The sequence below is a fragment of the Muntiacus reevesi genome, chromosome 3, assembly GCF_963930625.1.
Source record: "Muntiacus reevesi chromosome 3, mMunRee1.1, whole genome shotgun sequence".
Taxonomy (NCBI): domain Eukaryota; kingdom Metazoa; phylum Chordata; class Mammalia; order Artiodactyla; family Cervidae; genus Muntiacus; species Muntiacus reevesi.
The window spans coordinates 24,300,056-24,307,496 of NC_089251.1; positions in this window are offsets into that span (position 1 = coordinate 24,300,056).

Here is a 7,441-nt window from a genome sequence, read left to right on the forward strand (position 1 = left end):
TCCATCGTCTACCTAAATCTTACTGGACTTGTTAATTTTTTCTTCATATTTGAATAAAATTGTTTCTTCCTTTGTAAGTCTGTCTTTCCTATTTATGAGTTTTCTGAAAGTACAACTGAAATCTAAAGGTCTTTCTTTTAAACAAGAGGAGAAATATAATATTTACCCAAAAGGCACAAAAGGTCTACTGTGCACATAAAACTGGAAACGTTAGAAAGTCAGGGTTTGGGCTGATACTCCTCTCTTCTTCTTTTCTTTTTTTTTTTTACTCCTCTCTTCTTGACTTGCCTGGTAATCATCGAAGATCTAGTTCCAGGCCTCCATCGGGCAGCCAGGAAAGAAAACTCAGAGGAAAGAACTATGGTGTCAGATGACAGAGAAATCTACGCTTCCAGACTTGGCCATTCTATTTTTACAGGTTCCGTAGACTCGTAAGGCTGCCTCACTTGACAACTGGCCCAGGAATGTGACAGCAGTTGCTCATCCAGTCACTAAAATCAAGGAAGATCTAGAGAAGCCAGCTATTAATGCAAACAAAGGTTGCTACTGACCTTTAACCTCCCAACATAGTTTGGCATCACAGCAGACATGAGAGAGAAAAGGGAGTTAAAAACAAAGAATCACCAAGTAATATAAATAATCAACGAATAATATATATCACAAAGGATCATACCTCTCTAGCTCTCTTACCTACTTGGTTCTTTGAAATGATTATTTGGACCATTTTCCTGACTAAAAAGGCCATCTCTTACTAAAAATAATAAAAAAAGAGGATATATGCCTGTTATTTATGACAGCTTCACATCTGTATGTGTGTGTGTGTGCGCGTGCGTGTGCTAGGTGCACAACTGTGTATGTAATTGTGTCTCTGTGTGTCTGTGCATGTAAGCCTGAAATAAGCATTGTGGGCTGCCACTAGAGCAGTTAGCTGCAATAACAAGAACACCTCAGACACACACCTATTTGCCTCCTATTTAAGCTTGCGATTCCTTGCTTTATACCCTGTTTAATGCCTTCCTCTGCCTCCTGTGCTTGAAGGATCCAGGACATTCATCTCCTAGAATGGGGCTTTGGTTGTTCCCTTTGCCCTCTTTCTCTTCCTCCTTCCAGTCCTCCCATCACCTAGAAGAGTTGCAGAATCCTCCTGTTGGAAGTAGATTCCGCCCCCCCTCAACCCCCACCTCTCACATCCCCCCCCACCCCCCCCCTCCCGCAAACTCTGAAGAAGTTTGAGGCAAGCAGGCTAGAATACCTGGATTTACTGACCATAACACAGACTTCCTCTTGACCCTGCCTGTGGGGATCAAAACAAATTCCCTGCTTCTCTAGAAGTCAAACCTTGCCTTATCCATTTTGAACAATGCATATTCACTATCTACACAAATGCTGCCCTGAAGATATTATGGTTCCTGGTACTTTTAATTAAGAATCTCAATCTCTTAACAAGTCTAGCCAGACTCAGCAGAATCTGCAAAGAGAGACTGAGAAAGAGTGGCCACAAATTGCTCCAAGCTGATGGCAGAGAGTAAAATTATTATTAATGGGAAATTGAATTTTGGCTCCAGTTAAGCCTGAAACATTAAGCATTTCTCTAATGTTTTTCTCTGTGGTGGTAAATTGACTGCAAATTGTGATTTTTTTTTTTTTGAAATGGTAGATGTAATGAACCATTCATCTATGGCCCCAGAACCTTCTCAGCTCAAATTTCCTCTTCTGTTGTTTATTTGCTATTTTATACTCCAGGTGTTAGAAACAAGACAACTCCTCTTAACCAAACTTGTCCCCTATAAAATTTGCTGAGAATCCAAGCTAAATGAATCATCTTTCAGTGTTACTTTTCTCAAAGTTTCAATTTAACTTTCATGCTACTTTTGAAAAGTAACGTTGATATTGACTGATGTGTCTCATTGGTTATGCCCGTGTGCTAAGTCACTTTGGTCGTGTCTGACTCTTCGACCCCGTGGACTGTAGCCCGCCAGGCTCCACCGTCCATGGGATTCTCCAGGAAAGAATACTGGAGTGGATTGGTTGCCATGCCTTCCTCTAGGGGATCTTCCCAACCCAGGAACTGAACCCTTGTCTCGGGCCTCTCTGCATTGGCAGGCAGGTTCTTTACCACTAGCACCACCTAGAGGCCCCATTGATTATAAACATCATTTTTTTCCCCAAAAATTACTTTCTAGCTGTGCTGTCTCTCCTCATTCCTGATGGCGAATGTTCCCCTTAATGAGATCTTGGTCTGATTTCTTGACTTCTAAGTCTTTTGGCATTATTAGAGGAGTCTTATTCTGGTACAAAATTCCTTTTAAATGATAATCCCAATCCGGACCAAAGCTCTCCCTTTCTCCTTCCTCAGCACAGGTAGAACAAGGGCTCAAAGCATGGCAGATGGAGCGGGTGGGGTAGTAGGCGGTCAGCCTAGCTTACCAACTTCCTTTCACTCGCCCTCCTTCTAGATGATGGTTTCTCAGATGCTGCACGAGGTGAGGAAGGACAGGGTGGGGGCAGGCATGTTTCTCTCACTTGACCGGACAGATTAAAGTCCCTTCTTGTTTGTTCGTCACTGCTTCTTTGGCTATCTCTATGGCCATCCATGAGCTTCGGTTCCTTTCTTTCGCAGTATATGAGTGAGCTTTTCAGAGGGCTCTTCCCACTGCACTGATGTAGAAGGTCCCATCCTGGTCTGTCCTCCTCCATCCTTTCCTCATCCCCCCCTAAGACAGCCCATATCCTCTAAGCCTGGGTTTGAGGAAAGGGTCAGATATCAGCACTGCAGGGCTTCAGGGCAGAGTGAAGGAAATGTGGGCTGCAGTGAGGGACATCAGCAGGAAAGACGTCCTGGAGGCAGAAGACGTAGAGGTGTGGTCGGAGCCTCTGATCTTTCTAGCGTGCCATTGCCAAGAGCACCGGGTACCATAGAAGTTGGATAAAAGTGGTGTGATGCTTCAGAGGATGAAGCACCTTAGGAATTTCCATCTTAGGAATCAAGGAAGGCTTCATGAACTGAGTACAATTGCATTTACATACCCGTCTTATGCATTGCTAGCTTCTTCCTGCGCACAGAACACAGTGTCCAGCACAAAGTAAGTACTCAATAACTATACAAATGACAGCATGAATAAATAAATGAATTAATGATGAACTTAAGAGAAAGAGTTAGATTTATAGGTGTTAATATAGAAATATATTTCCCCTGTGTGCACTTCTCCATTCTCCCTGGGCATAATTACTCCCTATCTGAGCTCTTTATAAGTGATTCTTTGGCAGAACTTATTTTATTAAACCTTCCCTGACTGGAAGTCTGTTTTCTTGTCTCTAAGCCTTATTTCTGTCTGTAAGGCAGTAAGAGGAGGAATACAATGGACCTTGGAATCAAACAGACCTGGGCTTGACTCCTGCTACATGATCTCAGGCAGTATACTTAGCTGTTTCTCCATCTGTAAAAAAGAGCAAAGATGGGTCTTTAAGTAAATATCCTTAATATAGATGTATATTTACTCCATTTTTATCTAACAAAAGACAAGGATTAGGCAAATATAGGGTCTCCCAGGTCGTGCTAGCAGTAAAGAACCCACCTGTCAATGCAGGAGACTTAAGAGATGTTGGTTTGATCCCTGAATCAAGAAGATCCCCCAGAGAAGGAAATGTCAACCCACTCCATTATTCCTGCCTGAAGAATCCCATGAATATTGAGGCCTGGTGAGCTACAGTCCATTGGGTTTCAAAGAGTCAGACATGACTGAGGCAACTAAGCAGGCAGGCACATATAACATAACTGCTGAGTGTATGCTCCTAAATTTAGGAAGAAAGGCAATACTCACAGGTAAAAAGCTCACCACTGCCATGCGAGGAAACTACCACTTGCTTGGCATAAAGGAAAAACTGATTTAAGGACAGAATTTTATTATTAAATGTTCATTCTCAAAGCACATGGATAAATAGAATGATGTTTGGGACTCATCCGATAATCCTGTTAAAGCCATTACTTTAGATGGCAGAGCCAGCTGGAAACTTGATAATTCAAGGGAATTTCACAATTGGGTGTGGGATGACCTTTGTGTAACGAATGACTCTGACAATTGTAATTTGGGTCCTTTCCAGTCAGGAAATCATGTCTCTCCTAGGATGTGCTTGTGAAAAAGAAATTCTGATTAAATTAGTCATTGATCTTGCATTTTCTTGGAACCTTCCTGATAATGCCACAGTGACAATAACAAAAACACCGCCAACATCTACCATCTATTAAACATCATCTTGGTGCCAAATTCTATAAAAGACATTTTTATATGATCCCATTTCATCATCGCAATAACCCTGTAAGATAAGAATTACCCTCTGCCTTTTAGAACTAAAAATATTGTCTTAGAAAAATTAAACAATCTGCCTGAGGTCATCTCCTACTACTTGCCTGGGCTAAGATTTGTATCCATTGCTGTGTGATTTTAAGTCATTTTTTCATCATACCTGTGGTCGCTCAGGACCTAGTCTCACCACTCTGCAGTCCTACAGATTTATCAGCAAATAGGGCAGAACCAGGATAATTTGGAATGAATTTGGGGGCTATATCCTTTTGCTCCAGGTCACTTCTTTTTAAAAGTCCTAAGATGCTGACAGGTAAAGTATTTCAGGGATAAAATAAGGTCAATTTCTTTGTATTCAGAAGTTATCTTGGACTCAGTGTTGGGAGACTGGAGTTCCGGTTTCAGAACCATCACTTAGTACTCTGTTCATAGCACGTCACCTCCTGTCTTAATTTTCTTGTACATGAAAGAGAATAATACAACCTTCACAGCATATATAAGCAGAGGAAATGAAAAATTGGACTTTGTAAGTAAAGGTCTATACAGATGTAAATTGTTATTTTATAACTCAGCAGGGACAGCCTATTCTTTGCCCAGATCTTCAAGTCCAAGAAAACCTTCTGTGTCCTGACATGAGTGAAGTGAAAGTTGCTCAGTCATGTCCAACTCTTTGTGATCCCATGAACTATACAGTTCATGGATTTCTCTAGGCCAGAATACTAGAGTGGGTAGCCTTTCCCTTCTCCAGGGGATCTTCCCAACCCAGGGATTGAACCCAGGTCTCCAGCACTGCAGGTGGATTCTTTACCAGCTGAGCCACAGAGGAAACCCACCCTGACCATATAGACATCAAATAACAGGTGATTTTTCACAGGACCCTCAGAGGATAGATTCAATATTCCTAAGACTACATTTCTTTACAAATATTAACTAACCTCTGCCATACCCTTGAGCTACCATCGTTTCCAGGATCTGATCCACCAAGCCTATATTCCTTGGAGAACCTCATTGTTATATGAAGAGTCCTTCTCACCCCTGCCGCGCCTGACATAAGCTACTCTAAGGATGGCAACACATGACTGCCTGGCTCAGAACTGATCAGGAAATAATCCTGGGCTCCATGGCTGCAAGGCTCATACTGCAGTCTTGGCTGTGCCTCCTGTGGCAAAGGAGAAGAGCTGTCCAACGTTTTCTACTTCATTACCTTGCTGGGAAATGAAACTCTATAACCGATCTCCAATCTTCACTTTTCTGATCTTTCTCAGATTTCATCTTTCCTCATCAGCCTACTTTTCAATGTTGGAATCTCTCTGCTGGATAAACTCCTCATTATTTAGGTGTAAAACTGCCCTTGCTGGGCAGTATTCTCTAAATGCTCAATAGAAAGAGTTAGTCACTCAGTTGTGTCTGCCTCTTGTAACCACATAAACTGTAGCCCGCAAGGCTCTTTTGTCCATGGGATTTCCCAGGCAAGGATACTGGAGTGGGTTGCCATTTCCTTCTCCAGGGGAATTTCCCCACCCAGAGATCAAACCCAGGTCTGCAGCAATGTAGGCAGATTCTTAACCATCTGAGCCACCAGGGAAACCCAACTTGCTCAAGGCCACTACTTAAATTACTGTCACAGTAAGATCTAAAGCAATGATTCTCACTGGACTGAACATTTAAATAATCTCGAGGGTTTTCTTAAATCCTAATACTCAGGCACCTACTCCAGAGCAATTACCTCCAGATCTCTCAGTAAAGAACTGGGAAGCAGTATTTTTTAAATTCCCAATATGATTCCAAAGCACACCCAAGTTTTAGACCCATTGACTTAAACAAATGCTTCCAAACTTTAGTGCACAAAGACATCACTTGAGGATGATGCTAAAATGAAAATTTTGATTCGGTAAGATGGAGATGGGTGAGGACTAAGATCCTACATTTTGAACAAGTCCCAGGAGATGCCAGTGCTATTGGTCTAAGGACCTCACTTAGAACAACAAAGCTCAAAATAGGATCAGTCCTCAAATTATACTGCACATTTGAATCAACTGGGGAGCTTCTGAAACTCTGGGTATCTGGATTGGACCCATCCCAACTAAATCAGACTCTCCAGGGGTGGCACTTTTAAAATTTATTAAAATTTATTCAGTGATTCCAATGTGCAGCACATTCATAAAACAGCGACTAAGGACTCCAGACCTCACTAATCCCACATCTAGTTTCATCCAGACAGTGGGAAGGATGAACCACAGAGAAATTCCAATTCACATCGCAAGTTTGTTTTAGAAGCAAAGTCAAGCCATGCCAAGTACAAAGTGATCACATGAACACAGAGCATGTTTCTCTTGGAGGAGAGTACTCCCCCGGTTAGTGTGCAGGGAAGGGGGGTTATAATATCTGCCTTTAAATACTTGGGGTTGTTGGAAGGAAAAGGCAGTAGACTTGGACTTTATGCCAAAAGCTAGGTCTCTGATCAGTGGAGAAGTTCCAAGGAAACAGGTTTAAGCTAAATATATGGAGATTATGCCTACAAATTAGCTGTCCAAAAATAGAAAATCTGACTTATAAAGTTGCACATATTCCTATATCACATAAAAGTTTGGGCAGGGAGGAATCCTTCAGTTTTCCTTTTATTCCTCTCCAGCCCCTCACACCCGCCCCCCTCCCCTGGCCCTGGTCCCACATCTAATTCATTAGTCAATCTTACCAGGCCTACTCTGGATCTATATACCTGATGCATTTACTTCTGTCAAGACTCTTCTCATATAACCACCAGCATTTCTCACCTTGAATACTGGGGTAGCCCCTCAACTGGAATAGCCTCCCAAATGGAATATCCTCCCAACTGGAAGAGTCTCCCGAGTAGGCTCTTAACTGGAATAACCCCTTCACTGGACTGGTCTCCTAACTGGACTAGCCTCCCAATAATAGGAATTTTTTCTGGGCTTCCCTGGTGGCTCAGGTGGTAAAGAATCATCTGCAATGAAGGAGGCTGTCTGCAGTTCAGGAGACATGGGTTTGATCCCTGGGTCAGGAAGACTCCCTGAAGAAGGAAATGGCAACCCATTCCAGTATTCTTGCCTGGGAAATCCTATAGACAGAGAAACCTGGCAGGCTACAGTCCATGGGGTCACAACGACTTCACAACTAAA